The sequence below is a fragment of the Candoia aspera genome, chromosome 13 (genome assembly GCF_035149785.1).
Source record: "Candoia aspera isolate rCanAsp1 chromosome 13, rCanAsp1.hap2, whole genome shotgun sequence".
In the NCBI taxonomy this organism is placed as follows: Eukaryota; Metazoa; Chordata; class Lepidosauria; order Squamata; family Boidae; genus Candoia; species Candoia aspera.
The window spans coordinates 1,474,957-1,482,647 of NC_086165.1; the positions used below are offsets into that span (position 1 = coordinate 1,474,957).

Here is a 7,691-nt window from a genome sequence, read left to right on the forward strand (position 1 = left end):
GTGTTACCCAGCTATTGGGGGCATGTTGGATCCTGAACCGGGACATCCTTGTATCGCCCTTCCAGTGATTGTAGAGGCAGATAATTGAATCTCACCAAGTCAAGCACAAGTTGGCTAGTTGGCTGGTGTGAAGCTCTGCCCTCAGTCGCCATAAAGTGGTGGGATCAAACACTGAGGACGGGAATCCAGGGTATGTGCTTTCAACCAAATTGGCTCCCCCAATCTGCAGTGAAACCAGATATGGAATTGATAGTTTGTACCTTCTAAGATCTGATTTAATTTCCTTCTTCCAGAAATATTGATAACTACCCAGTAGCATGAGGGAGAGGAGAGATCCAAGATTAAAATCAGTTTGGACCAGAGTTGAAGGCCTGCTGTGTTTGTGGTTTAATTTGGCCTGGTGACGTTACATACAACCCATCTAACTCTCCATTTAGCCATACAGTGAGCTAAAATGGTAAATAGAATCAGGTACATGCTTGAAATGAATGACTAAATACTTTCCAGGATGGGAGCCAAGTCTAGCATCATTTAGATATTTGCATTCCTTGCTAACTAAAGATATAAATCACTTCCTAATGGACATCTGAGCTCTCTTACTGCATTGGATACAGGGTTAAACAGGAACCTTAGTGCTATGAAAATGTAAATCTAATTCTGCCCTAGGAAAATGAAAATTTTCAACCTGTATCAATTATAAGTTCCTAGGTTCTGCTTAAATATTTTCGCTCACCTTTGCCAACGTATGCAGAAATGAAGGGATTGTGCAGTTCATTCCTACATCCAACGCCATGTCCTTTGAATTTCCAGCCTGGGTATAGATTTGTTTTATTTGTTTTCGTGGTTTAGCTTGCTTTATTTCAGTTTGAGAAGTGGTCTTCAGTCCGGCTTGTGAGGGACCAGAAATGGAAACCCAGTAGAAAAGCAGCAGTAAGTCAGGAGCACAAGAATTTTTAGGGAACTCATCCAGCGATGGAAGAAACGGTTAGTTGGTTAAGATGAAGGAACTTGAGGACAGCTGCTCACGATCAGTGATGGTGATCTTCTTAGTCATCTTGCCATTCCTTGACCCAAAAAACTCTATTGCTTCCACCACATTTGTTCTGTCTTTGGCATGGTCAAAGACTACTGTACCTGTTCCCCATCCAGCCAATTTGTTTTGGTGATGCAGGCCAAAACAGACCCATTTGTACTGAGATCAGCACTTGCCACAGATAGATGCCAAGGCTGGTGTGCTTGAGGAGAAAGTTCACATCAGCAAACTTCTCACCGTAAATGAATTTGCCACATGTTCCGTTATGGTGGATAAAGTCACCATCCTGACTTATAAATCCAGGAATGAGTCTGTGAAAGCACGATCCTTTGTAACCGAACCCTTCTGCTGAAACTTTCTCCAGGCATGGCCGTTCTCTGCTCTTGGAACCTTGTTTTCAAACAGCCTGAATGTGACATACCGAGAGGTTCTTGGCAACAGTATTGAAATAAACAAGAGAATTAGCTGAGGTTTAACCTTTCACAGTCTATCAAGCTAAAAAGATGTGGCGGTGGTCTGGAGGTCTTATGAAGAATTAGTGAGTGGAGGGTGGCAGCTTTCAAAGAATACCTGTATTAATTACCAGATACTTCCTGAAGATCTGAGCTTTACCACCAGATGTCATTAAGAAGAACTGAAAGGTTATCCATGTGAGACCAGCTCAGTTGGTGAATCACAGTCATCCCAAACAGTACCTTAAACATCAACCAGATGAATTCTAAAGCTAATTATCGTCCCCTCGCATGAATTGCATTTTGTATAACTTGGAAGCTTATCTGTTGACCTAGGAAAATCTTCCCCAATTTATAGCCCTCCAGATGTGAGGGTCCTGCTGGCCGGATGGGGCTGGTGCCAGTAATCCAAGACATCTGAAGGATAGCAGAAACTGGGGGAGACTCTGCTCCCCGTGTTCATTCCTGGGAGGGCATGAAACGGGCGGGCTTGGCACATTATGAACCTATCCTGGCAACAGGGAAATAAGGCTGCAAAATTGTATTTGTAATCTGTGTTGTTTCTTGGCCAATGGGCCAAGATTTGAGTAATCTAGCTTTATTGGAATTTTATCTGAACTGTATCTTCTTCAATAGTGTCATGCGCTGCCTACCTCTGAATAACGTTCAGACACTGGGTTGCAAAGCAGGCTCTGGTTTATTTCAGGATAGGTACAACGTTGTTAGAAAAAAGCTGAGAGTGACAGGAGCGCGCCGGTGCGGGGTTTAAATACCCCGCGCCGGTCAGCGCCCCCTCGCTCTCGGTCACGTCACCCCCCTTTGTCCCATGCGTTGCCCTGCCATTGGTTGAGGGTTTCCAGGATCGCCCATCCTCAGGTTTTCATTCTTCTGCTGATTGCTTTCAGCTGGGCGATCCCCGTGGTATTGCTGCTGATGGCTTGGGTGGCTCCGTGATCCGTTTATCTATTGTTTGTTAGCCGTTAGTCGTTGTGGGTTGATGGCTACTTAACTTGTACCCCTTCACCTATTTCCTTGTCATTGTCATGAGTGCCATTGCGCTGATTACTTTAGCTCAACGGCACTCATGACATACTGCCCCCTTTCCGAATAGTGTTCTCCCCCGGGTTTCTGGGTTTTCCCCATGGGGCTGTCAAAACGCCATTTTTTTTTTTTTTTTTTTTTTTTTTTTCAAAGTTCCCGCCGGAGTAGTTGTCGCCCCTCCCTTTGCTCCTCCCTCTACCACGTGCCTTCCCAGGGTGTGTCCATGGTGCGCATGCTCGGGTTCTGACCTGGCGTGCGCATGCTCCAACCACACCCTGTTTGTTTGGCTCAGTTCGGCGAGGCGAGAGGCGTGGCTGGTCGGGTGCTGCTCAGCTCCAGGTAGGGCCCTTTTTTGCTTATTTGGAGTGCGTCGCCTTTGTTGTGTCTCCTGGGCGTTGCCCCCAGGTTGCCCTGTTGACTTGCTTGCCACTCCCCCGCGGCCAGGGGGCGGGGGGAGGGTGCTGGCGATCGTTTGTCACCACCCCGTGGGCCCGGGGCGGGGGGAGTGAGTCCCGGGGGGGGGGAGGTCCACCCAAGTCGCGGGCTTGGGGGGGGCCCCTTCCCTTGGGGCACGGGAGGCGGGGGGAGGCCTGCGGGGGGGGGGGTTGGTTTTGCTGACCTTGATTGCGGTTTGTCGGGGTATGCCCGGTGGAATGCTCTGGTCAGGTCAGGCGCTTTAACGTTGTGCGCCGCCACCCATTCCGGGTGGGGGAAGTGTTTCCACCTGACCAGATAGTGTAGGGTTCCTCGTTGCTTGCGTGAGTCGAGGATGTCCCTTATCTCGAAGTGGTGTTGCCCGTCGATCATAAGCGGTGCGGGCTGAGGCGTGCTTGGGTGCCATCGGGAGGTGGTTGCCGGTTTTAGGAGGCTGGTGTGGAACACCGGGTGGAGCCTCCGGAGGTTGTGTGGCAGGTCCAGGCGTATTGCTACCGGGTTCACTATTTGCGTGACTCGGAACGGCCCGATGTACTTAGGCCCCAGTTTTTTCGAGGGTTGGGTTGACTTTAGGAACTTGGTGGAGAGATAGGCCATATCCCCCGCCTGGAACGTCGGTTGTTGGCGCCGGTGCTTGTCGGCCTGCTCTTTGTAAGCAGCCTGTGCCTCCTTCAGCGCCGCCGTGATTACTGGCCATGCTTCCGCGATCTTCCGTCCCCAGTCGCTGGCGTCCACCTGGGGTTCCGGGGGTTGAGGTAGCTCCGGTATGGGGACGAAGTCGCGCCCCGAGACTACTTCGAACGGGGTTTTTCCCGTGCTCGTGTGGACGGCGTTGTTGTATGCGACTTCGGCGAACGGGAGCAGTTCAGCCCAGTCGTCCTGGTGGTAGTTCGTATAGGATCGTATAAATTGCTCTAAGGTGGCATTAAGAACCTCAGTGGCTCCGTCCGTCTGCGGATGCCAAGCCGTAGACAGGGCCTGTTGGGTCCCCGTCAGCTTCAAGAAGGCCCGCCAGAATTTGGAGGTGAACTGTGTGCCCCTGTCGGTCACCACACGTGCGGGACATCCGTGTAGCCTGTACACGTGGATGAGGAAGAGTTTGGCTAGTTGTTGTGAGGATGGGACTGACGTGCAGGGGATGAAGTGGGCCTGCTTTGAGAAGTAGTCCTTCACCACCCAAATGGCCGTTTTCTTCTGGCTGGGTGGGAGGTCCACTATAAAATCCATAGAGATTTCCTCCCATGGGCGGGAGGGTTCTGCCACCCGTTGCAATAGCCCCGCGGGTTTGCCTGGTGCCCGTTTGGCCCTAGCGCACGTTGGGCAGGACGCCACGTAGGTTTTTACGTCTCGCCTGAGCGCGGGCCACCAGAATTGCCGCCGTGTTAGGTGTAGGGTCTTGAGGAACCCAAAGTGTCCCGCTTGCTTGGCGTCGTGTGACCTATGCAAGATCGCCTGGCGTTGCGAGTCCGGGACGTAGATTCTGCCTTCCCCCCATGCTAGGTCTTGCGCCATCGTTACCTTGTCGGGGTTTGCCAGGAACCAGGGGTCGGTTTTGAGGGCGGCGGCGAGGTCCGTGCGCATTCCCCCTGGTAGTTGCGGTTGCCTTCTTTCCGTCGCCGGTTGTCCCGCCGTCGGCTGCGCCGTAGCGTCGAGCTGCCTTCGTGCGCCGCTTCGGGTGGTCACGGCCATCCCCAGTTGCGAGGCGGATAGGACCGTCCCAATGGTGTCTGGGGCGGGCTCTTCGTCTTGGGGCAGTCGGGAGAGGGCGTCGGCCAGGAAGTTCTTCTTGCCCGGCATGAACTTCAACTGGAAATCAAAGCGGCTGAAGAATTGTGCCCATCGGACCTGTTTTGGGCTAAGGCGTCTAGGCGTTCGTAGGGCCTCGAGGTTCCGGTGGTCCGTCCAGACCTCGAATGGTTGGGTGGCTCCCTCGAGTAGGTGACGCCATGTTTCTAGTGCCGATTTCACCGCAAAGGCTTCTTTCTCCCAGACGTGCCATCGCCTCTCTGTCTCGGAGAACTTCCTTGACAGGTAGGCGCATGGTTTCAGGAGCCCCGTGGAGTCTTTTTGTAGGAGGATGGCTCCCAGGGAGAAGTCTGAGGCGTCGGCTTGGACCACGAACGGCCGTTCTGGGTCCGGGTGCGCGAGGATTGGCTCCGTCGTGAACAGCGCTTTCAGCTTGTCGAATGCGGTCTGGCACGCGGGAGTCCAATTCAGCACTGTGCCTGGGTTCTTGGCGCGTCTGGTGTCCCCCACCCCTTTGGTTTTGAGGAGGTCCGTTAAGGGGAGGGCTATCTCAGCGAACCCCCGGGCGAAGGACCTGTAGAAATTCGCGAATCCCAGGAAGCTCTGTAGTTGCCGTCTGTTGCGGGGCCGCTCCCAGTTTAGTACCGCTTCGACTTTTGCGGGGTCCATTTCGATGCCGTCCCCGGAGATTCGATACCCCAAATAGTCTAGGCGGTCTTTGTGAAACTCGCACTTTGCGGGCTTTGCATAGAGCTGCGCCCTTCTGAGCTTGTCGAGGACTTGCCTGACTAAGGTTACGTGTTCCTCGTATGTTTTTGTGTAAATAAGGACGTCGTCGATGTAGACCAGGACCCCTTTAAACAGATGTTCATGCAGTACCTCATTGATGAGCTGCATGAACACCCCAGGGGCCCCCGCGAGTCCGAAGGGCAGTACCTTGTACTGGAAAGCGCCTAGGGGGCAGTTGAACGCCGTCTTCCATTCGTCCCCCTCCCTGATTCGGATGCGATAGTACGCCTCGCGCAGGTCCAATTTGGAAAAGACTTTGCCCGTGGACAGGTGGGCGAGCATGTCCTTCACCAGGGGTAAGGGGTATTTGTTGGACAGGGAAGCCGCGTTTAGGCCCCGGTAGTCGGTACAGAGCCGTAGGGTCCCGTCTTTCTTCTCCCGGAATAGGACGGGGGCTCCGACCGGAGAGCATGCTGGCTCTATAAATCCCCTGTCTAGGTTTTTATCGATGAACTCCCGGAGGGTTGCCATCTCCTTCGGGGTCATCGAATAGATCTTTGGTCTAGGTAGGGGGACGTCGGGCAGTAGGTCGATTCGGCAATCCGTCTTGCGGTGGGGGGGTAGTTGGTCTGCCTCTGCTTCTCCGAAGACCTCGGAGAAGTCGGCGTATTGTTCCGGTAGGTCTGCAGTGGTAGCGGCGTTGTCTTGTGTGGTCGCCTCCGCTCGTCCTACCGTGGGGTTGCTTTTGCCAGCTGGTACTGGTGCTCGATACTCGCCGTCGCCGAATGTGAAGGTGCGGGTCGCCCAGTTGATCCGCGGGTTGTTTTTCGCGAGCCATGGCATCCCCAGGACTGCAATGGGCCGTCCGATGGGCGTGACTACGAACGATGTGCGCTCGGTGTGAGTGCCCATTTGCAGGGTGACCGGCTCGGTTTGTAGCGTGGCTGGTTTCCCCCCCGCTGTGGAGCCGTCCAGCTGGTGGAATGCCAGCGGCGTGGGGAGGGGGAAGCAGCGGAGTTCGAGTTTGGCGACTAGGTCGGGGTGGATAAGGTTTTTTGAGCACCCCGAGTCCACTAGTGCCGCGGCCGTGGTGGCTCCGTTGCCGGCAGAGAGTTGAATTGCTGCCAATATTACGGAGCTTTTGTCGTTTCGTTGAGGTGGTTCGCGTTGCTGTCCCGCCGCCTGCCTCGCCACGCGTTTCAGGGCAAGCGGGGAGCATTTCCCGCCGGCTGGTCGGGGTCGGTATTGTCCTCTTCTCCCCAGTAAGCGTCCCAGCCCTCTTCCGGTGTCGCTGTGGCCACGGTCATTCGGCGGTGAGGGGGCGGCCCCGGGTTGGGTGGTTTGGGGCTAATTTTCGGGGCGGGCTTGGGCGCGCTGGTCGGCGGTCGGTTGGCGAAGCAGTCCGCCGTCTTGTGCCCTAATTTGCCACACCTCCCGCAGGGCTCCCGGTTGAACTTCTTTTTTGGGTATATGGGGCCGGCCATCCCCCCGTGTGGTGCGGGTACCTTTTTCCCGACGTAGTTTGTGTCTTCCGTGGTTGTCATAAGGAAGGTGCGGTGCGCGTGTTCGGCTTTCCCCGCGAGGTGGATCCACCCGTGTAACGTTTCTGGGTCGTCGCGGTAGAGGGCCCATTGGAGAACGTCGCGGTTGAGCCCCTTTTTGAAGATTTCCAGCAGGGTGGTCTCAGACCAGTCGCAGACCTTTCCCGCGAGGGCTTTGAACTCCAGGGCGTAGTCAGGGACCGTGCGTGCGCCCTGTTTAAGTCTCTGGAGTGCGCTTTTCGCCCGTACTTTAGCTAGGGGGTCTTCGAAATAGTTTTTCATCTCGTTGATGAAAGCAGGGAAGGTGGCGAGGGCGGGGGAGCTGGACTCGTACAGTTGGACGTACCAGTCCGCCGCCCTGTCTTGGAGTTTGATCGCCACGGCGCCGATCTTGTCGGCCTCGGAGTCATAGGAGTGTCCGTGCCTCCCCATGAACTCCCTAGCGTTGGTGACGAAAAACGAGAGTTTTGCGGGGGTCCCATCGAAGAAGATGGGGAAGTCCTTTGGGGCCCGGGCGTTTTGCGCGGCCCCGCCTCTCGCTTCCCGGGATGTGGTGTCGGCCGCCTGTGCCGTCTGCTGGCTCTCCGCTGGCTCGTGTGGGTTCGGTGCTTCGCTCGGGGTGTAGGCTTGTGCGGGGACGTCATTGGGTGGCGCGGGGGGCATAAGCGCCTGGAGCATGGTCCGGAGTTCCGTCAGCTGAGCCCGCATGGCCGC

General features: G+C 55.1%; 1 pseudogene; it reads right to left on the minus strand.

Annotated features, from left to right (window-relative positions):
• Positions 1-985: 985 nt before the first annotated feature.
• On the minus strand, positions 986-1,658 carry LOC134504693 (peptidyl-prolyl cis-trans isomerase A-like; annotated as a pseudogene).
• Positions 1,659-7,691: the final 6,033 nt, after the last annotated feature.